The 24,170-nt window shown below is 42.6% G+C and overlaps 1 protein-coding gene across 1 annotated transcript in view; it reads right to left on the reverse strand.

The window, feature by feature from the left end:
* LOC147892391 (ubiquitin-protein ligase) overlaps positions 1 to 24,170 on the reverse strand; it is a 191,087-nt gene that overhangs the window by 86,419 nt on the left and 80,498 nt on the right. The window lies entirely within an intron of this gene.

The following is a 24,170-nucleotide window of genomic DNA, read 5'->3' on the forward strand; positions in this document are numbered from 1 at the left end:
TATTACCATCTCAGGAGGCCTCATCGACCTCTAAGACAAAGTCCAAACCAAAAGGGATAATCACCAAACATCTTTAATACACTAAGAGTCTCTAGGGAGTGCGTGTAGCATCTCTGGAGTTATTATGGGTTAGCTATGATCTACTATGAGAAATAATATGCCTCCATTAAAAAAGTTTAAGACTGAGATTCTTTGGGTTTGGAATTAAAGTCTCTAATTAGTGCTTCTCCGTCCCTATAAGCAGCCCATTTTTATCTTGAAACTAGGCAGGAGGAGTTGAGGCGGAAACTAGGCAAGGAGGGGCTAATCAGCTGAGGCGGAAGCTAGGCGAAAGGGAGGCAAAAATCTAGGCAAGAGAGAAAGAAAGAAAGAAAGTTTACTGAAGTCTTCGGAAGACTGATGGATCTATGAGACTATGAGAAACCTAAAACAATAAGCTGAAAGGGTGGAGCTACCAAACAAGCATCATCACCCATGCTAAATGCTAAGTACTACATAGTCATAACATCATCAAAACTACATAGTCATAACATCATCATCATCATCACCATCATCATATCAAATTAGATCCAATGCCAAGTCCATCCAAATACATCAGATACACAAGTGGAGGCCCTAAACAGGGAGATCATGATGGACCCGGTGCAGCACTTCTCCTCCCATTTTGGGCATGTGGACTTTCCTTCTCTTGAGATTTTGTTTGTACGTCAACTTCTTTTAGAGCATGTCCATCCAATTCTTTCTCAAGCTCAGGCTTTGGAGCTGGAACTTCCCTTCACTAAAAGGGAATTGTCAGATGCAGTTAAATCCTGTGGTAGATGTAAATCTCCAGGATGGGATGGCCTCACTTAGAATTATTTCTTGCTTTCTGGAATAGCCTCAAATCCCCTCTGCTGCAAATGGCTAATTCAGCTTGGGAAAATCAGCCAATGTCCCTATCGTGGAAAAAGGGATCGGTAAAGCTCCTTCCTAAGAAGTAGATTTTTTATTTTATCATTGATTGGAGACCATGCTCATGCCAGTCATTTACAAGATCATAGCTAAAATGCTTGTTGATCGTATCAAAGGCTATCTGCATGATGGGCTGCACCCTTCTCGATATGGCTTTGTTCCTCATAGGCATATCATGGATAATATTGCCAATGCTTATGTTGGGATTGAATATGCCTAGTACACGCAGCAGGATGTTTGCTCTGCATTGCCAAAGCTTTTGACACGGTTCAATGGGAGTTCATCTCGCAAACAATGCGAGCCTTGGGCTTTGGAATAGAAATACAGCACGTTATTTATTGGCTCTACAGGGATAGCAATGCTGCTTGTATTCTTTCTGGAGACATCTCTGAAGAATGGACTCTTCGTAGTTTGGTTCGTCAGGGCTATCCCCTTAGTGCCTTACTATATGCTAATGCTACTTATCCTATGCTGCAATACATTGATCATCTAGTGGCTACCGATTCTCTCCATGGTTCGGAACCAGATGAAAATCACAGCATGGTTGCTCAGGCCTATGCTGATGATTCTTTCTTTACTCCAAGGAATACTCCGCCTGATCTTTCTGCTTTGATGCAAGCCCTTTTAGTTTATGGTTTGGAAGCTGGCCTTCATGTTAACTTTCAAAATTCTAAGCTGCTCCCTTTGCATCTTAAAGACTAGCACAGTGTCTTATGGCCAGGGGAGATCATCCCACCCACTCAGTTAGTTCGACACCTTGGTTATACTTTGGGATGGGGACTTACTCGTTGGCAGCAAATTGATTGGGTTCTAATCAAGCTTCGAAAAAAGCTTGAATATTGGAAACTGGCAACCTAGCCTTTACATGTTCGCCTCTGAATTGTGCAGTCCATACTTGTGGCATATATTCAATTCTATTTGCCTTTGATCATGTTCACCAAGGCAGATCTTGATTCCTTTATGTCTGTCATTATGGAGATCTTTTAGCATTCCAAACATGGCAGAAAAGGTCTCAGACTGCTTTCGGTGCATCGAATTTGTTCCCCTAAAATGCGTGGAGGTTTGAATATCACTAATATCCAAGTGCACATCCTTGCTCATAGGGAAAAAATGTTGTTGCAATCAGTACTGCCTTTAGAAGTTGAAGACACGCTTCAGAATTGGACTCTTCGTCCATTACACTCGTCCATTCGTCCTTTGAAGCTATCTCATATTATTGTCTCATCTTTGTATAAAGTTATGTTGTCTCCACCCTGGGCATCAGACAGGGCTAATCAAATTTGGCGTTTGCATCATCCGGTGAAATCGTGGAGTAAAAGATTGAAACAGATTTGACACTCCAAGGTCCCTCTACGACAACATGTCTTTCTATGGTGTGTTCTGTCTGGGGTTGTTCAGTCTAGACAACTTTGATCATATAGACGTATTGCTCTAGCTATTTGTCATAGGTTTTTAGCTCCAAAAGAATATGTATCTCATTTTTTTGGCATTGCCTTCAGACACATTGCCTCGACACACATAGCTTCTTGTTCTTTACATGGGTTCGCTACCAGGCACTCTAGACTCTCTGGAAAGATAGAAACCACAGAGTCTTTGGTGATCCACTTTTCTCTCCTTTTGTTTTCTTCCGTCGTTCTTTGCAACAATTTGCAGCAATCACTTTTTGGTTGTTTGCAAACATGATGCATAGATCATGATGTATATTTGTCTTATGTGGAGATTTTCTCTTGATGTAATCTTTCAACTTACCAATTCTGGGATAGCTATCCTACAAAAGTTTAAAAAAGTGTGTGTGTGTGTGTGTGTTGGGTTCACTATTGGACACTCTGGACTCTATGGAAGGACAGAAATCATAGAGTCTTTAGAGATTCAACTTTTTCACTTTTCTCCTTTTTCAGGCGCTTTCAAGCGCTCTTTGCAGCAATCCTTTTATATTTGTCTGCAAACTCAGTACTTAGACAATGATGTATACTTGTCATATCTTGAAATCTTCTCTAACTATTCCCCCTTTTTGGGATAGTGGCTCAGTAATATAATGCAAAAGAGTTCTCACAAAAAAAGTGTGTGTGGGATTCACCCACCTAGTTTGATTTATTTCTCAATTGGGTTCGCTATTGGGCACTCTAGACTCTATGGAAGGGTATAAATCATACAGTTTTTGTATTTGAGTACTTCCCTCCTTTTTGGGATAGTGGCTTTGTACTATAATGCAAAAGAGTTTTCACCTATTAAAAAAAAGTGTGTGCGTGTGCGCGTGTGTGTGTATGTATCGGGCACGGTTGGACAGTTGGTATCAGATATTGTGATGCCTTTACTTGTCAAATTTGGGTTGATCATGCTTTCACACATTTGGATCATGGTCCTCTTTGGTTGAGGCTTTCCTTACATGAATTTTCCACTGACAGATTGCCTTGCCGAAGGCTTTTCCTAATTAATAATAGTTATATGGAGCATGCTGACTTTAAAGCCTTGGTCTCTGATGCTATTCAACCTCTCTCTCGTCAGATACACATTGGTTTGGATTATGCGTGGTAGGATTTTGTTGCTCGGATGCAAGTAGTTATTCGAGATTATGGCAAATCCTATATGCAAGCCACAAGGGAGACTGTAGCACATGCCAAATTTACTTGTCAAAGTTTGACTGAGCTTGCTCATCTTCGCCCTTTGTCTTTAGACGAAAGCATGCTCTTATGTCAGGCTCAATTCTCTCTTCAATCCAATGATCGCAGAAAGCTTGCTAAATAGGAAACTCGATCCAGACAATGGGCATTTTTGGATAAATACTGCTCTTCCAAGCAATTTCTTAAGAGTTTACACTACAAAAGACAAGCTGCCAATATCTGTCGGATCCGGATGCCTGATGGCTCTTGGTCAACATCTCATTCAGTGCCTGCTGATTTATGAGTGCAGCACTTCTCCACTAATTTTGGGCATGTGGATACTCTTTCTCCTCAGGTCATGTCTGCACGTCAACTTCTTTTGCAGCATATTCATCCAATTCTGTTTGATACTCAGGCTTTGGAACTTGAACATCCCTTCACTGAAAGGGAATTGTCTGATGCACTGAGATCCTGTGGCAGATGGAAATCACCAAGATGGGATGGTCTCACTGCTGAATTTTTTCTTGCATTCTAGGATCTTCTTAAATTCACCTTGCTGCAAATGGTAAATACAGCATGGCAAAATCAGCAGATGCCTGTGTCATGGAAAAAGGGTCTTCTCAAGCTGATTCCAAAAAAGCGATTGGAGGCCAATCACGCTCATGCCAGTCATTTATAAGATCATTGCCAAAATGGTGGTTGATCGGATTAAAGGTTATTTGCATGATGGGTTGCATTATGGCTTTGTTCCATGTCGCCATATCACAGATAACATTGCCAATGCTTATATTGGGATTGAATATGCCAAATACACGCAAAAGGATGTTCTACTCTTGCAGGTAGATATTGCAAAAGCCTTTGACAAAGTTCAATGGGATTTCATCTCGCAAACTATGCGAGCTTTGGGGTTTGGACAAAAAATGCAGTAGGTTATTTACTAACTTTATAGAGATAGCAATGCGGCTTGCATTCTTTTTGGGGGTATCTCTGATGAGTGGACTCTTCGTTGTTCGGTCCGCTAGGGATGCCCTGTCAGTGCTTTACTGTATGCCATTGCTACTCATCCTATGCTGCAATATATTGATCATCTTGTGGCTACAGGATCACTTCATGGCTTGGAATTGGATGCTAATTGCTGCATGGTTGCTCAAGCTTATGCTGATGATACTTTCTTTATCCCGAAGAATACGTGTCATGGGGGCGTGAAATTCTAAGTACTTTAATGTACTACAAGACCGTGACAACTTTGGTTTTAAAAGTCCAAGCATGGGCTTAATAATGTGTAATTAAACGCGGCATGGTGCCTAGCACATAAGCGTAATTAATCCCTAGGCCCAAAGGCATTCCAAGGAATTAAAAGAGTGGTTGTTCGGAAATGATGATGTGGCATTTTTAATGGGCCCCCCTAGAGGACCATGTACCTTCAGTGGCCCCCCTAGAGTTCCAGGTGGCTCTAGTGCCTTCTACATGCTCCTTTGCCATTCCTGGACCTTCCTCGGCCTTCTAAACTTCACATGTGTGGTTTTCTCTCTCATCTTCTCCCTTTGTTGAAATTTTGGACTGGCTTTTCAGCCTCCTTCAGCTGAATTCCGTTTTTCTTCATAACTCCTCACCCGTTTGGATTCCTTGACTCCCGTTTGGCCTGATGGCTTGAGCTGAGCACTTCTTTTGCTGGTCGAATTTGCAAAAGCGGCTTTTTCTGGACCTTTTTGCTTCTACCGCCTCCTTCCTCTTGCAAAGCTACAGCTTTCTGTTAAATTTCGAGTGGTCCCACGTGCTGGTTGACTGGTTTTTCTCAGTTTTGGAGGACTTTACGGTGATGAAACTTCTCCAAAACCTTCTCACTGCATTCCTCTCTGAAGCACACTTCTTTTGAGCCCAAGAACTCCCATTTCTTCGCGACAGAAGTGCTTCTTTTCGCATTTTTCAGTGGAATTCTTGCTGGTCGGATCTTGTAAATGCTCTTTCTTCATGCCTTTGCACTCCTCTTTGGCGGAGAATGCAATTGGGCATTGGCTACTATGTCCTCTTGGCAATTGAGGACTTGGTTCGAGTTTTCAGGGCTTGGTGAGTTGTGATTTTGCTGCTGCAATTTCTTTTTGCCATAAGCTATTGGTTGGCCTCGTGTGCCGCCTCTTTCTTGGCTCACAGGTGCCGAGGCAGTGCTACACGAGTCATTCTTTGGTTGGGTACTTTGCTGATTTTATCTTGGAGCTTTGAAAAGCTTTGTGAATGCCATCTGAAAACAACTCAAAGAGAGTGCAGTTGGGGTGCAGTGAGATTACATCTGGACAGCCAATGGAATTGCACTCGGAAAAGAGAATGCCTTTGGGTTGAGCCTATGGGTTAAGTGCACTTATGTGATGGTGTTCTATGCTTGAAAGCCTTGTGAAGGCTTAGTGAATTGGGGCTGCGTGCTCAATTGCAGGGAAGGTCTCCCAGATGCAACTTGTAATCATTTCACTGTGAAATATACAGAAATACCGAAAGGGACGCCACAGTGTTTGGGGCCAATCGGGTGCACTTGTCTATGTTTGTTGAGCAGGGGCATTCTAGCCTCCATCCCTTTTTCAGTGGTTTTGTTTGTGAACAAATGGGTAAATGCCAAATGGTGATCATGCAATGGTTAATGGTTGTGATATATGGAGCTGTAAATAAGTGCTGAAGTGATTAAAGGTTTAGTTCCACTGCCCTCTGAGTGATTAGAGGCCGGTTTCATTGGTTTCACTGCCGGGATACCACACACTCTTTCTCAAGAGGTGGGCCTCCGTAGTTTGGTGGAAGGATATCTTTCCTGCACTTTTTGACAACTGAATATTACAACCATAAACATGGTGAGTACCCATGAGCAAGAGAGCTCCAAACTCCTCAAAGGAGAAGGCAGGAAAGCCTTAATGATCCAGCTAGTGTACAGCTACAGGGAGCACAACAAATGCCTTTTGAGCAGGTCACACATGAAGCTACAACTGAGCTCAACGGTGATACTAGTTCTAGCAGTGAGTCAGATGATGCTACGATGTTGAATGCACAGCTTGCAAGTGCAGGACTACTTTGACTCAGCTGGCTCAAAATTTGGGCTCAGATTGTGCAAACAAATGCCAAGAAGAAGAAGAAATCAAGAAAGCACAAGCACGGAAAGAGTGAGTACACACATGCATCAGCTTCTCATGGCGGACCGCACACTCATGCATCAGTTTCCCATGAGGAACAGCCATCAAAAATGACTCAGAAAGTGACTTCCAAGAGAGAAGAATCACCCAAAAATGACACCCAAGGCATGCTGCAAATATACAGCCATCTTTGGGACAGCCAATATCAAATGTATATAAAGAATTTAAGGATGGTGGTTCTCATGTCAAGTTCGATACATATAATGGAGTACAGGACACGTACAAAGCCCTCACATTCCTTCAACAGTTTGATGCTGCATTTCTTGGGGGTTTGTTTACAGAAGCATCCAAGATGAGGAAGGTCGCCACATTTTTTAAAGGCACTGCACTTAAGTGGTACACCAACCTTATGCTTCATGGAGATGCACCTGCTACTTGGCCGGAATTTAAGCAAGTGTTCTCTTCTACTTGGCTTACTCCAACTCTTGAAGTACTTTCACACTGGCATGACTTGTCGTACAAACTTTGCAAGAATCTTGATGATTACACCCACAGGTTTTGGGATGTTTTGCTGCCATTGAGCTCTTACAGGCATGTTTCTTTGAAAGAGCAAATAGAGAGGTATTGTTGTGGATTGCCTAGTGAGCTACGTGATTATTGCATCAAAACCAAGGCGGGTTCTATGACTCAATTGATTGAGAATGCAAGGACAGCATATGCATGGATGCAGGAGAAGAATTCGGGCTTTATCGACAGCAAGAAAGAAGACAACAAAAGGGCTGCCAAACACCAGGATAAGGACATCAAGTCTGAAAATAAAAATTATGGCAAATGACCGTTTCAAAAGGGAGGAAAAGCCCAATTCAAAGCTGGTCAAAGGCGTGGACAGCCTAATAAACAGCCCCGTACCAAGTTATCTGATGAAGAGAAAAAATCACTCATGGAGCAAAACAAATGTTTTATATGCAAAGGAGAGGGACACCGCTCTTATGATTGCCCATCCAAGAAAAGAGACAGGTCAGATGATGATAAGAATGGTGATAAACAGGCTGATCGGAAGGGCAAAAGGCCTAAACCTTCCGCAGGACTTCTTCCAGATGTGATTGGGAGTTTGCCACATGCACATGATGAAGAGGAAACGAAAAATACTGAGATGTGCAGAGCATGGGGAAAAATCAGAAATCAGAATTGTTTGTTTTTCTTTCATTCCGGGGCAAAGGCGAATTTCATAACTCCTGATATGGCAGGAAGGCTTGGCATCAAGCCTGAGGAAATGGGGCCATCCGGCATGTGTGATATGGCCAACCCTGAACTCAACACACTTGTCACTCCTATCATTGGCAAGTTGAGGATGCATATCCAGGGATATCAGGATGCAGAGGACTTCTACATTATATGGCAGAAAGGCTTGGCATCAAGCCTGAGGAAATGGGGCCATCCGGCATGTGTGATATGGCCAACCCTGAACTCAACACACTTGTCACTCCTATCATTGGCAAGTTGAGGATGCATATCCAGGGATATCAGGATGCAGAGGACTTCTACATTATCCAGGGATATCAGGATGCAGAGGACTTCTACATTATACCTTTGCCAGAGTGTGATGCTTTGCTTGGGATGCCTTGGATGTACAGGGTGGGGGCTGATGTGCAGATGAGAAACAAGAAGATTTCTTTAACTCATAGAGGCAAAAATCATGTACTTGATGTAAAGTTGAAAGGGGAGTCCATCCCTGTAGTTTCAGCTTCTTGTATTTCCAATGTAATAAAGCATCATATTTCAGCGTACTTGATTTTTGTCAAAGAGGACAGCCAACCAGTTCAGGAAGGCTCTACTCTTACTGCTTTAGATAGAGAAAGGGCTGCTTTTATTTCAGATTTTCAGGATTGTTTCTCAAATGCACTTCCTCAAGAATTACCTCCCAAGAGGCCCGAGGATCATCAAATTGATATAATTCCAGGAAGCTCACTGCCTAATATACCTCCCTATCGTGTCAGTAAGGCACAACAGGAAGAGATAATGTCACAAGTGAAGGAACTCTTGGAAAAGGAATTAATACAGCCAAGTAATTCTCCTTACTGTTCCCCTGTGTTGCTTGTGCAAAAGAAGGATGGCAGTTGGAGAATGTGTATTGATTATAGGGCTTTGAATAAAGTCACAATTAAGAACCGTTTTCCAATTCCACGCATTGATGATATATTGGATCGGTTGGAAGGTTCCTCAATGTTCAGCCGTATTGACCTTAAAAGTGGATACCATCAGATAAGCATACGGCCTGAAGATGTCTACAAGACTGCCTTCCGCACTTCATTTGGCTTATATGAGTTCCTTGTGATGCCTTTTGGTTTGACTAATGCACCTGCCACTTTCAATAGAATGACGGACATAATTTTTAGAGCACACAGAAAGTTTGTGGGCACTTTCTTCGATGACATCATTGTGTTCTCTAAAAATGAGCAAGAGCACAGGAAACACCTCACTATTGTGTTTCAAGAGTTGAAAAGACACAAGCTATTAATAAACACCAAGAAAAGTGAGTTCTTTATGCATGAGATTCATTTTCTCGGTCATATAGTGTCAAAGGATGGAGTCAAGATGGATCCTGCAAAAGTTGAGGCCATAAGGAGTTGGCCAATTTTGAAAAATCTGCATGAAGTCAGAAGTTTTCTTGGGTTGTGTTCATACTATCGGAGGTTTATAAAGTACTTTGCAGAAATTGCTTCTCCCTTGCATGCTTTACAAAAGAAAGCTATACCATTTCGGTGGGGACCAAATGAAAATGCAGCTTTTGAAGACCTGAAGCAAAAGTTGTGTTCTGAACCCGTTATTATCTTGCCAGATCTTGCAAAACCCTTTGCTGTAACTTGTGATGCATGTGGGAACAGCATAGGAGGCACTTTGATGCAGGATGGCAGAGTGGTTGCATATGAGAGTAGAGTTCTCAAAGATGCTGAATTGTACTTGCAGACATACGAGAAGGAAATGTTAGCACTGATACATGCTTTGACCACATGGAAACATTACCTTCTTGGAGCTGATTTTTATGTGCAGACAGATCATCGGTCACTTAGATATTTTCATGCAGAGAAAATTATCTTAAAAGCACATGAGATGGGCTAACTTCCTCTCAATGTTTCATTTTAAAATTGTACATGTGCCAGGTAACAAAAATGTCGTGGCTGATGCACTTTCCAAGAAACCACAGCCTGAAGCAATCTCCTAGAAACCCAGTGTTTCAGCAGTGAGCATTGCTTACAACAATGTGTTAGATGTGATGAAAGATCAATATGTTAATGATGCTGATTTTTCAACTATTTATGATCAGCTTTCTGATGGTCAAAGGCATGATCACTACATGTTGAAAGAGGGTTTCATTTTGATGCATGGACGACTCTGTGTCACTGATCAGATGCGACAAAAAGTCATAATGGAAAGTCATGCTCCTCCATATGCAGGACATAGGGGAATTACAGCAACAATTACAGCAGTGGAGCAATACTTTTATTGGCCATCTTTAAGGAAAGAAGTGGAAGAATATGTGAGAACATGCATGGTTTGTCAGAAACTAAAGTTTGAGAGGCAGAAGGCACCTGGGTTGTTACACCCTTTGCCAATTCCGGATAGACCATGGCAAAGCATAGCTATGGATTTTGTGTTTGATCTTCCACGTACTCCTACTGGACATGATGGATTGTGGACAATAATTTGCAGGTTTAGCAAACAAGCCCACTTTGTGCCAGTAAGAAAGAAAATTACAGCAGATCGAAATAGTGGAAGGTGCCAGGAAGATACCTCCCATTTTGCATACAAAAGAGAAAATCTTTGAAGCTGATCGTTTTGTGGAAAGCCTTGAAGAGGCTTACAAGAAGATCAAATATGCCTTGCAAAGAAGTCAGGACAAGCAGAAAAGAGCAGCAGATAAGCACCGCAAGGAATTGGTATTCAGAGAAGGTGATTGGTTTTGCTGCGTTTTCAAAAGGCAAAGCTGAAAAATAAGAAAGGCAAGGAAAGGTTGTACACAAAGCTGAACATGCATTACTATGGTCCTTTCCAAGTTTCTGAAAAGATAAACGAGGTAGCTTACAGGCTGAAGTTGCCTCCGCATTGGAAGATACATAATGCCTTTCATGTGAGCCTATTAAAGCAATAGGATGGAGATATTCCCGAGGATTTACCTGATGAGGTGCAGGCTGAAGTGGAAGAACAGGATGAACTTCTGGTCCCAGAGCAGATTCTGGCACACAGAGATAGAAAGCTCAAGGGTAAAGTTATCCGTCGCTACTTGGTAAAATTTCAAAATTACCCATCACTTGATGCGAAATGGATGGAGGCAGGTGAACTGGCAAATTTACCTGGGATATTGCAGCTTTACCTTGATGCTTTCTAGTTAGAGCCGACTGCGGTCCGGGCTCCTACATGTAGTTCAGCAGAGCGAGCATCTGGAGCATCACCTGGTGTTCAAGGGGGGTAGCACCTCCACTCCCTCAGTACAGACAGGCTCACTGTGATTTCATGAGGTCGCTTCATGACACTGTATGTTTCATCTGAGATACTGAGCTGACAGTATTTGTGCTGTGAGACTTCATGATATTGATGCATCTTGACTATTGATCACCGAGGATCACATAGATTTTGAGCAGTATATATGGATGGATGCATGCCTCTCCTAGCTATATTTTCACTGCCTCTGTCGCCCATCCAATCACACAGATCCCCTCTCTCACCTAGCCTGAGCTCTGATACCAATTTTTATAGACTTTCTCTATTTCCTACTGCCTATCACGGGAGTAGCACCACGAGTATCCTCCTAGCCAAATCCTATTGGAGCGTGAAAGCTGACAGAGAAGTCGAAATCAGCAAAAATCCTCCGTGAAGGTTCATTCTTCTTCTCTCACTAACTCCAACAAGCCCCATCTCCCTAGATGGATCTAGATGCCACATGTCATCATCATAAGGCCTTTCTAATGCATCTTTTCACCCCTCTCTTGGGATACTTTAATTTTCCTTTGCCCTTAGGCACATTTCTTGCATTAGGCCCTTAGCCTTAGATCCACCTAGTCTGGTGCTATTAGCCCTCACCTAGGACCTTGACATTAATTCCCTCCCGATCATTTACATGAAGCGCAAATAGATATTTTACCAACAGAGATCCTTTAAGGGAAATGTCGATTGATTCTTCCGAGGTCATGCTACCTCAGCTAGAATGTAACATTCCTTTCCTCTTCAAACATCAGCGTCCTCGATGATAAAGTCCGGCAACACTCTCCGCAACTGGTATACAGATTCCCAGGTAGCTTCTCATAGAGGCAGACCATGCCATGCAACCAACACCGTGGGTATCTTCTGATTTCGTATTTGCATTGTTTCTCGGTCCAGGATTCTTGTTGGTTTGGGCCTTGCATTATCCTCTTCTGAAACAAAATCACACCTTCGATTAGTGAGTCACCAGTATGCAAAAACTTCTTTAAACGAGAAACATGAAACACTGGGTGCACCTTACACCCCTGTGGCAATTCTAATTTATAGGCTACCTTGCCTATTCTCTTTAGAATTAACCACGGCCCACAGTATCGAGGTGATAACTTAGCACACTCTCCTGAAGTTAACGACTTCGAGTACGAAGGAACTCTGAGAAAAACTTTTTCTCCTTCCTAGCTTGGCGGCCCCTCAAGTCAGGCTGTTTACAAAAATGTTTCAGAGTATCATGATCCACATCCACATAAAACTCTGAACCATACAAATAATGCCTCCATGTTTTCAAAGCATGGATAACAGCATACAACTCCAATTCATGAGTTGGCCAAGTCCTTTGAGAGGGAGAAAGCTTCTTGCTTTCAAAGGCTACTGGCCTTCCCTCTTGAAGGAGAACTGCTCCTACCGCAATGCCACTTGCATCGGTTTCCAGGAACAATGGTTTCTGGGGATCAACTATTTTTAACACCGGTCCTGTGACCACAGCGCTTGTTTTATGGTGTTAAAACTTTCTTGTTGATTTCGTCTCCATATAAAAGGTACTTAATCTGAGGTCAGATCAGTCAATGGCGATACTATTTCGAAATATCCTTTGATATGCCTTATATAAAATTGGACAAATCCCAAGAATGATCGCAACACGGTCAGACTCTGAGGGATTGGCCAATTCAGTATCGCAGTCACTTTCTTTGGATCCATTTCTACCCCCTCTGGAGTAATTATGAATCCTAAATATTCAAGCCTAACCATACACAGTATGGTTTTCTTTTTATTTACATAAAGACTGGCTTTCCTCAAAGTACTGAACACTATTCTTAAGTGTTCGCGATGCTCAGTAATACTTTTACTGAATACCCAAATATCGTCAATAAAATATACTACAAACTTTCCGATATACGGACATAGTAAATCGTTCATAAGCATGACGAATGAGCTGGAGCATTGGTAAGCCCGAAGGGCATTACCAAAAACTCATAATGACCAAACCTGCTTCTGAAAGCGGTTTTATGCACATCCTCGGCTCTAATCCGGATCTTATGGTAGCCACACTTAAGATCTATCTTGCTGAAAATCACGGCTCCATGTAATGCATCTAGCAAATCATCAATCCGAGCCATCGGATACCTGTGCTTAACAGTGATATTATTCAATGCTATGTAATCTATACAGAGGCGAAACGTATCATCCTTTTTCTTCTTTAATATCACTGGCGAAGCAAAAGGTGAGAAACTTGGTTGAATCTGCCCCAACTTAAGGTATTCTTCCAGTTGTCTACGCACCTCCGCCTCTTCAGTAAAACTCATTCTATAGGGAGGTCTATTTACAGGTTCTGCCCCCGGAATCAGTTCAATCTTATGCTGAACATTCCGCTCTGGAGGTAATCCATAAGGTAACTCATTCCTAAAACATTCAGAGAATTCCTCTGTTATAAGATTAGCCAGCTTGGCCATCTCACCACTTTGCGCAACATCAGTGCTAGCCGAAGAATCATCAACCGGCTCTACCGATGCTGTACAAAGGAATAAAAACTCCTCTTGAGCTTTTCGGATTTCCATCACGAAAACCAACGGTCCCTGAGGTACATCTTTCTCACCTCGTAAGACATAAAGCACAACGATCTTAAATTGATATACGTGCTTTTTTCAATCAATGGCTGGATTCTTCCTAGAATGCCACGCCATACCCAGGGCTATATCTGCATGAGCAAGCTTAGTCATTTCAAAATCAAGCTTCTCAGCATAGTCCTGAATACGAAGCTCCAACTGGGTAACCCTTTAGTCCCATACTTCAGTTGAACTTCCATCTGCCATCCTGACTGTATACGCATAGTCAGATGGGCTAGTCTTTAACTTCAGCCTCTTCATGAGCTTGGAGTTAATTACATTGTGAGTTGACGCTGAGTCAAACAACACAATGACATCATGATTGGCCACTTGCCCTTTCATCTTAATTACCTCCGTATCATTAAGGCTATATACCCCGTTGCTGCGGGCTTAGATAGGATGTTATCAGGTGCACTCGTTCCTAGCTTAGCAACAGACACACATAACAAACAAGGTACTGATCTCTGAGAAGATTCCGCTAGCTGAATCTGCATCTGTTCCGCTCTGGGACTTCCCTCCATTTCCACATCGCATTCTGAGACTCTCCTCGCTTTTTCTCTTTGCTGTGGGTTTAAGGGAGACTTAGACCAAGCCCGGGCAGCCATTGGTGTTACTTTCCTCTTCACTCCAATGGTGGTACTTGATTTAGGAGTTTCAGCTGGTTTTGCCTGCTTGGCTTGACCACTCGGCTGAGAACCACTCCCTTTACTAATCCACTTCTTCTTAAACCCAGATTTCTTCTGGTACCCATACTGGGTCCCGACCTGTGCAAACCCACTTGGCCTGCTGCCCTTGGCATCTTCATAGTTCAGGGCTATGGCTATTGCATCATCCAACGTGTTCGCATACCCGAACTTCCATTTTTATCCGATCATTCAATCCAAATATGAAATCTTTCACTTGGATTGATTGAGGCAGGGATTCATCAACCTTCATTACGCTCTCTCGAAACTTATCAGTGTATTCTGCCACTGACAAATTTCTCTGGCAAAGATTCCTATACTGATCCCAAGCTCGGGATGCTTCGTCGGGAGGTAAGAAGTGTTTCCTAAATTCCCTTTTAAACCCCTCCCAAGTAGTGGATGCTATACCATCTTTTTGTTGTTTAATCCACCACCGACCCACTGCCTCACTAAACATGTGGTGGCCTCGCGGATCTTCTTGATATCATTTCTGATTTCACAAATGGCGAACGCCTCGTCCCATTTGTGTAACCAGGTCTCAATGACATCAGAACTACCGTCATTCATCCGACCAGAATACTTTTCCGGCCTGTAATTGGCAATATTAGGTACTTTAGCCTTTCTACGCTCGACCGTATGGACACTAGACTCCGGTTCCATTGGAGCCTTTCCTTTCTCATCTCGAGAAGGTCTGGCAGACATACTGTGTATCACTCTTCTAAGTTCAGACTGCCCTGCATTGGCTTGTAATTGTTTCTCTAATAACTGCTGCAAGGCATCCTCAAGTAATGCAATCCTGCCAGATAAGGTGTGAGCTACTGGACGTGACACCTACTGGGTCGGCCGGACTCTGACTCACCAGGGTTCCTCCTGGAAGCTCCTTCTTCTGCTTCCATTCAAGTCAATGGGTGTTTTGCTTCTTTTTTTTTTTATAAATAAAAAAAACACCGGTAGAACACTGTACTTACAAACTGAGAAAATTCAGTATACTGGCACTCTGACACAATTCCCTATACTAGGGAATACCTGCAATCCCAGATTCACACTAACTAGGCATTTGACACAAGCATATATCACAATATATCGCTTTTTCCTATATTAGGGAAATTCCTGCAAATCAACTTTCACTGAACCACACAGGCACATACACAAGCATAATCTGTCCCTACTATAGCATCGAACCTTCATGCAGACTAAATATTAACAAGAACCTCTTCATGCAAGCGGAGCATCAACGACGACTAAGATCGGGAAAAAAAACACAGAATTGACAAATGCCCAAGAAAGCTCCTGATCGTTCGCTCCTGCATACAGCTCGCACTATTTGCTAATTCGTCACATATCCTGCGCCTACACCTCCTTCATACATGACTTCTTGAGTACAGGAGATGGAGTTCTGCGATGTCTTTTTGGGAGTCGAAATGTTAATTTACCCCTCTGTTGCCTCCGTCAACGGAAGCCCACACGACAGAGCCACCTATAATCTCCACCGTTGCTCTCTATTCCGTTAGGCGTAGTTCTCAGCCCACGTCGTTCAACCCCCTGCGCGTCGCCCATCCAATCACACAGATCCCCTCTCTTACCTAGCCTGAGCTCTAATACCAACTATTATAGACTTTCTCTATTTCCTACTGAATATCACGGGAGTAGCACCACGAGTATCCTCCCAGCCAAATCCTGTTGGAGCGTGAAAGCTGACAGAGAAGTCGAAATCAGCAAAAATCCTCCGTGAAGGTTCATTCTCCTTCTCTCACTAACTCCAACAAGCCCCATCTCCCTAGATCGATCTAGATGCCACATGTCATCATCATAGGGTCTTCCTAATGCATCTTTTCACCCCTCTCTTGGGATACTTTAAATGCCACATTTTCTTGCATTAGGCCCTTCGCCTTAGATCCACCTAGTCTGGTGCTATCAGCCCTCACCTAGGACCTTGACATTAATTCCCTCCCGATCATTTACATGAAGCGCAAACAGATATATTACCAACAGAGATCCTTTAAGGGAAATGTCCACTGATTCTTCCGAGGTCATGCTACCTCGGCTAGAGCCTAACATTCTATGGGCAGCAAATGGTTCATGTGATTCCATGGTCACCAACCAGAGATTACCAAGCCCTCATCCGGCATCGTTGTCCAGTTTGGGACTTTCCACAATGTTTGGCTTCCCTTTTGCCCAAAATTTGCATCCTCTTTGGGCAAAGTAGTTTGCCCTCCACGGCCAAATCGGAATTCCAATCATTTTTGCATCTTATGGGATATTGATCATCCCACGCCAGATTCTTATTATGTCACTGTGAATAATGTTAACATGGGAAGTGCTTTTTACAAACTCAAGTGGGGTTTGTTTGTAGGAGCTTGCTTTGATTGCAAAAAATTTGGTCATATGGCTTCTCAATGTCCTTTACGTGCATAGAAAATGCATCACGAACCTATGCCTGTGCAGATGTCAGTTAAAGATACTGGAATGTCTTATGTGGTCAAAAATAAAAACAACAAGCAGATTTCTGCAGCACAAGACAAAGGCAAAGGGCCGATTGTTTCGAATGGCTCTACTGTACATGTATCCCCTTCCTTACCTTCACCTTCTTCAGCATAGGTTCGAGGGGGGGAAACTTTGAACGATGGAGGGGGCGAAACTTTGAACGATGCTGGGAAAATTTCAAGGAAAATGATTTCAGTCAGGAGACCTTTGCCTTCTCGCACTTGGAATGGTGCGTCATCGAATGGTAATACTCCTAAAGAAAATTCGGGCATTGGCATTACATGGGCTGCGGTGAGAGCATTTCGCACTCTTCTCCCGGAAGAGGAACTGGCTACTTTGTTGTCTTCTCCTCAGCCTGTCTCTTCATCTCAGAGAAGAGCTTCAGATCCTGAGATTTTGACATGCAACCCTAAACAGTTTTTGGTTGCCTTGTATATATTTCTCACTTTCTGTTACATTTCTGTAAATATGCTTCAGACTATCAAATGTCTTAATCTCAATGTACAGGGTCTATGTGATAGTAGAAAATGGAAGTTGTGGTGGCTGTATGTCACTAAACTCCGGCCTGATATTGTAGCACTTCAAGAGCATAATCAGCATGTGTATGCAGGCCAGACAAGACACTTTGCTGGCTATGACATTTTTTATGTGGGACAGCTTTGTTTTTCTAGTATACTCTTTCTTGTTAGGCATGATCTTCAGCCACTTGTTGCCTTTAATGATCCACATGGTAGATGGCTTGTGGTGCAGTGTCTCATCTAAGGAGAGGTTTTTGAATTTGCTCACCTCAATCCTCTCGAAGTAGAGGCTTGATTTGAGATGCTATGCAATCTTATCCTTGGAAACATTATGCCTTCATTGGTGGAGATTTTAATAATGCTCCGCATCTGGCTCTTTAGCATTCATCCACCGCAACCAGAGTTTGTTTTATTTTTTACTTGGGTTAGATACTGGGCACTCTAGACTCTAGAGTCTTTGGTGATTCTCGGTTATCCTTTTTCTTGTTTTTTCGTAGATATTTGTAGCAATCTCTCTTTGATTGTCTACAAACTCACTACATAGATTCTGATGTATATTTTTGCTACACTGAGATTTTCTATTGATGTATTGTCCAGCTCTCCCTTTCTGGGAAGCTCTCTCGTAATATAAAGCAACAAATTTATACTAAAAAAAAGTGTGTGTGTGTGTGTGTGTGGTCAGAGGGCAAAACTTGAATATTGGAAGCTTGCAACTTGGCCATTACATGTTCGTCTGCGAATTACACAATCCATTTTGATAGCATACATACAATTTTATCTGCCTCTTACTATGTTCACTAAGGCAGATTTAGTTTCATTTATGTCAGCTATCATGGAAATTTTCTGGCGTTCAAAACATGGCAAGAAAAGTCTCAGATTACTCTCCATGCATCGTCTCTGTTCTCCAAAGATGCACGGGGGTCTGAACATTCTTAATATTCAAATGCATTTACTTGCTCACAGGGGGAAAATGATGATGCAGTTTCTACAAGGAGATCAGCCTTGGGCTTTTATGATTCGCTCTCTCTTATTACATCTTCATACATCTGCTTTTGGGAATTGGCAGCCTACTCAGTGGGAATTTTTATTTGGTTCTATCCAAGGCAAGATCAGAGGATGCTCTTTTGTCTCTTCTCTGCTTCTTGATTGGAAACACATTCTTTCCCACTTGGAATGGAAAGGCAGGGACTCTCTCTTGGGCAACTCTTTGAGGGAAGAGAATCTCTTTTGGTCTAAAGTATTCCATCCACCTTTGGCCATACAAGAACCCCGACGTTCTTATTTTCTCTCCTTCAAAGGCATTTCATCTGTGGCGGATGTACTTCAAGATGATGGCACAATTCTATCTTTTTCTTTGGCTGCTCGCAAATATGGCCTGGGAGCTCATTATCATCCTTTATGGCATAAAATTTCAGCAATGCTCCAACCGTACTTGCCGGTACCTCATTTAGAAATTCAGCATGGCTTGAGGATTGGATTTTACGCTCTCCTTCCTCACATGTCCGTCCATTGAAGCTTTCACATATCACAGTGTCATCATTGTATAGAGTGTTATTACCTCCACCTTGGATTTCCAACAGAGCAAATACTGTTTGGCACATTCGTCCAATGAAGTGGTGGAGAAAAAGGCTGCGTCTCCTTTGGCATTACAAAGTCCCTGTTCGACAACAGCTTTTCCTATGGCGAGTTCTCCTTGGCACTTTTCCATCTGGACAGTTACTCGCACACAGACATATTGCTTCAGCTGTTTGTCACAGATGCTCGCACTCTACTGAATCAGTGCTCCACATCTTTTGGTCCTGTCCAACTACTTATGATCTCATTGCTCTCATCAGACAGAGGCTTCGACAGCGATTTCCTACTGTTACTTTTGGCAGATTTTTCTGGTTGTTTGGATTTCATCCCCAGAGACAGGGTTTTGATTTATTTTTTGTATGGGTGCGATATTGGACCCTATGGACTTTATGGATGGATAGAAATCATAGAGTCTTTGGTGATCCATTATTTTCATCCTTCCTTTTTTTCAAACGATCTCTGCAACAATCATTCTACGATTGTTTTCAGACTCGTTTGATTGATCAGGATGTGTATACAGCCTATACTGAGATCTTTTCTTGAGTAGTAGCTACTTCGCTTTTTGAAGCATCTATGAATGTAATTATTCCATAGCAATAAAGATTTCTTCTCACAAAAAAAAAAAAAAGTGTGTGTGTGGTCAGCCTTGCATTACTATAAATATCTGTATATATGACTGCTCACATCACCTGTTTTACACTCAATGTCCAGGGCATGAGTGACAGTAGGAAATGGAAATCTGTGTGGCTGTACATCAACAGATTTCAGCCTGACATAGTGGCATTACAAGAGCACAACCAACATATTTATGCAAGCAAGACAGGACACTACTGTGGGTATGACATTTTCTATGCTGGGGAGCACTCTTTCTCAAGGGTTGTCCTTCTGATCAAACATGAGCTTCAACCAGTCATTGCATTAAATGACAACAACGGCAGATGGCTTGTTCTTCAATGCATTATTAGAGGAGAGGTGTTTGAATTTGCTTCAGTTTATGCACCTCAGTCATCTCGAGATAGAACTGTAATTTGGGATGTTATGCAACAATACCCGTGGAGATATCATGCCTACATATGTGGGGATTTCAATAATGCTCCACAACAGGGAGACAACACTTCCAGCCACGATCATATGTTATCTCCTGAAAGGCATGCATGGTCTCAACTACTTTTGCATTCGAATCTGGTTGACCTTTGGAAGGAATTGCAGCCTTTGTCACCAGGCTACACTTTTCAACATAATGCTCTTTCTGCTTATCAGGCAAGACTGGATCGTTGGTATAGTGTCGCTCCCCAACAAAATGTGGATTTCGCATGCAAAATGTGGATTGACTATGCCTTTGTGCATTCAGACCATGCACCACTATGGCTGCGGTTATTTTTTTATAAGATGCCAGAAGATAGATTGCCACAACGGCGACATCTAATCATCAACAATAGTTATTTGCAACATGCTAAATTCAGGGAAATGGTTACTGATGATGCTTACAATAGTCTTTCCTCTAGCAGCTATCTTCAAGCTGATGATGCCTGGGTTTCTTTTATTTCTAAAATGCAAATGGTAATTAGAGATTATGGCAAGTCTTACATGAAGACTCTGAGGGAAACCATTGCTCAGGCCAAGTCTACTTGTCAAGACCTCACTGAACTCAGTCATCATCGTTCGTTGTCCATGCAAGAGCAAACCACACTATGTCAGGCCAGACATTGTCTTAAACTAAATGATCACAGGAAACTGGCAAAATGGGAGACTAGAGCAAGACAAAGAGCCTTCACAGATAAAGGTTGCCCCTCCAAAGAATTTTTCAAGAGTTTGCATCAGAGGAGAATCAAAACAGATTGCAGAGTGCTTATGCCCAATGGATCATGGACTACTACACGGTCACAGTTTGCCTCTGTTTGTGTGCATCACTTCTCCAAGCAATTTGGCTCTGCAGCTCCTCTCTCGCAACAGGTTTTGCTTGCACGAAATTTACTGTTGCAAAATGTTTCTCCAATAATTTCCCCTACTCAAGCTTTGGAATTGGAGGAACCCTTTACTGAGAGGGAACTGTCAGATGCGATCAAATCATGTGGCAGATGGAAATCCCCCGGATGGGATGGTTTAACAGTCGAGTTTTTTCTAGCATACTCGCCTATTTTGAAGCATCCATTACTATATATGGTGAATGCTGCATGGCAACATCAGAAAATGCCAGACACATGGAAGAGAGGTCTTATTAAACTCCTTCCCAAAAAACAAATTTGTGAGTCTTTGGCAGACTGGAGACCTATCACTCTTATGCCAGTAATTTACAAAGTCACTACCAAAATGATTGTTGCTCGGCTAAAGGGGTTTTTACATGATGGGTTGCATCCTGCACAATATGGCTTTGTCCCGCGTAGGCATATCACCGATAACATTGCTAAAGCTTACATTGGAATTGAATATGCCAAATACACACAGCAGGATGTTTTGTTATTGCAAGTTGATATTGCCAAAGCTTTTGATACAGTTCAGTGGGATTTCATTTCATCGACTATGCAGGCTTTGGATTTTGGCACAAAAATGCAGCAACTCATCAATTGGCTATATCAAGATAGTGAAGCTGCCTGCATGCTTTCAGGAGATATTTCTCCATCCTGGACTCTTGCTTGCTCTGTCAGACAAGGATGTCCACTGAGTGCTTTACTTTTTGCCATAGCCACCCATCCACTGCTTCAATATCTGGATCACCTCTTGGACACTGACCAGCTGCACGGTTTGGAGATTCTAGGCAGTCGCAGCATGATTGCTCAAGCATATGCTGATGATTCTTTCTTTACTCCAAAAAATACTCGGGCTGATCTGTCCATGATTATGCATGCTCTTTCTACATATGGATTGGCTGCTGGCCTTCAGGTAAATTTTCAAAAATCAAAATTGCTGCCTTTACATGCACAGGACTGGCACAATCTTTTGTGGCCTGGGGAAATTGTCCCTGCTTCTCAATTCATTCGACATCTTGGTTATCCTCTAGGCTGGGGACTCACCCGTTCACAACAAACTGATTGGGTGCTAGTAAAGTTAAGGGCAAAACTTGAATATTGGAAGCTTGCAACTTGGCCATTACATGTTCGTCTGCGAATTACACAATCCATTTTGATAGCATACATACAATTTTATCTGCCTCTCACTATGTTCACTAAGGCAGATTTGGTATCATTTATGTCAGCTATCATGGAAATTTTCTGGCATTCAAAACATGGCAAGAAAAGTCTCAAATTACTCTCCATGCATCGTCTCTGTTCTCCAAAGATGCACGGGGGTCTGAACATTCTCAATATTCAAATGCACTTGCTTACTCACAGGGGGAAAATGATGATGCAGTTTCTACAAGGAGATCAGCCTTGGGCTTTTATGATCCGCTCTCTCTTATTACATCTTCATACATCTGCTTTTGGGAATTGGCAGCCTACTCAGTGGGAATTTTTATTTGGCTCAAGATCAGAGGATGCCCTTTTGTCTCTTCTCTGCTTCTTGATTGGAAACATATTCTATCCCACTTGGAATGGAAAGGCAGGGACTCACTCTCAGGCAAGTCTTTGAGGGTAGAGAATCTCTTTTGGTCTAAAGTATTCCATCCACCTTTGGCCATACAAGAACCCCGACGTTCTTATTTTCTCTCCTTCAAAGGCATTTCATCTGTGGTGGATGTACTTCAAGATGATGGCACAATTCTATCTTTTTCTTTGGCTACTCGCAAATATGGCTTGGGAGCTCATTATCGTCCTTTATGGCATAAAATTTCAGCAATGCTCCAACCGTACTTGCCGGTACCTCATTTAGAAATTCAGCATCGGCTTGAGGATTGGATTTTACGCTCTCCTTCCTCATATGTCCGTCCTTTGAAGCTTTCACATATTACAGTGTCATCACTATATAAAGTGTTATTACCTCCACCTTGGATTTCCAACAGAGCAAATACTGTTTGGCATATGGATCGTCCAATGAAGTGGTGGAGAAAAAGGCTGCGTCTCCTTTGGCATTACAAAGTCCCTCTTCGACAACAGCTTTTCCTATGGCGAGTTCTCCTTGGCATTTTTCCATCTGGACAGTTACTCGCACACAGACATATTGCTTCAGCTGTTTGTCACAGATGCTCGCACTCTACTGAATCAGTGCTTCATATCTTTTGGTCCTGTCCAAACACTTCTGATCTCATTGCTCTCATCAGACAGAGGCTTCGACAGCGATTTCCTACTGTTACTTTTGGCAGATTTTTCTGGTTGTTTGGATTTCATCCCCAGAGACAGGGTTTTGATTTATTTTTTGTATGGGTGCGATATTGGACCCTATGGACTTTATGGATGGATAGAAATCATAGAGTCTTTGGTGATCCACTTTTTTCATCCTTTCTTTTCTTCAAACGATCTCTGCAACAATCATTCTACGATTGTTTTCAGACTCGTTTGATTGATCAGGATGTGTATACAGCTTATACTGAGATCTTTTGTTGAGTAGTAGCTACTTCATTTTTTGAAGCAGCTATGAATGTAATTATTCCATAGAAATAAAAGATTTCTTCACACAAAAAAAAAATGTGTGTGTGTGTGTGTGTGTGATTTTTTTTAGTGTGTGTGTGTGTGTGTGTGTGTGTGTGTGTAGGTGGTGTGTGTGTGTGTGTGTGTGTTTTCACTTGTTGTGTGTGTGTGTGTGTGTGTGTGGTGTGTGTGTGCGGTGTGGGGAGGAGAAGTGACGACGGCGAGGGATTCCATGTGCGCGAGAGAAACGAATTCGACTCGTGGTCTCTGATTGTACCTGCGCTCTCCGTACACGTCCGCGTTCCCCTCGTTCTTCCGCTCGCTCCTGCGTTCTGTCCGTACAACTGTACGGACGCCGTACTTTCGTACGGACGCCGTACACCCACTCTTCTCTCCTCCTGCGCTGCTCCGTCCCATCAGCTTGCCCTACGCTATCTTCCTTGTTTCACCGTCGTATCTCTTGCCCTTTTCCGTACACACAGTCCTGCCTGTTGCGTCAGCCCCCTCTCCACTTCCGAAATTCGTACAGTCTTTATTCTCCCTGCTTCTTCCTTCTTTCCGTACAGCTTGCATCTCTAGCTTATTCTTCGTCCGTACAGCCCTTCTTTGCTCTGCCCTTCCTTCAATCCTGCCCTGCTTCTCTTCATGGAAGATCAGTTCAAAAGCTACTC

Source organism: Dipteris shenzhenensis, chromosome 16 (genome assembly GCF_047967505.1).
Source record: "Dipteris shenzhenensis isolate YYH24624 ecotype China chromosome 16, Dip_SZ_1.0, whole genome shotgun sequence".
In the NCBI taxonomy this organism is placed as follows: Eukaryota; Viridiplantae; Streptophyta; class Polypodiopsida; order Gleicheniales; family Dipteridaceae; genus Dipteris; species Dipteris shenzhenensis.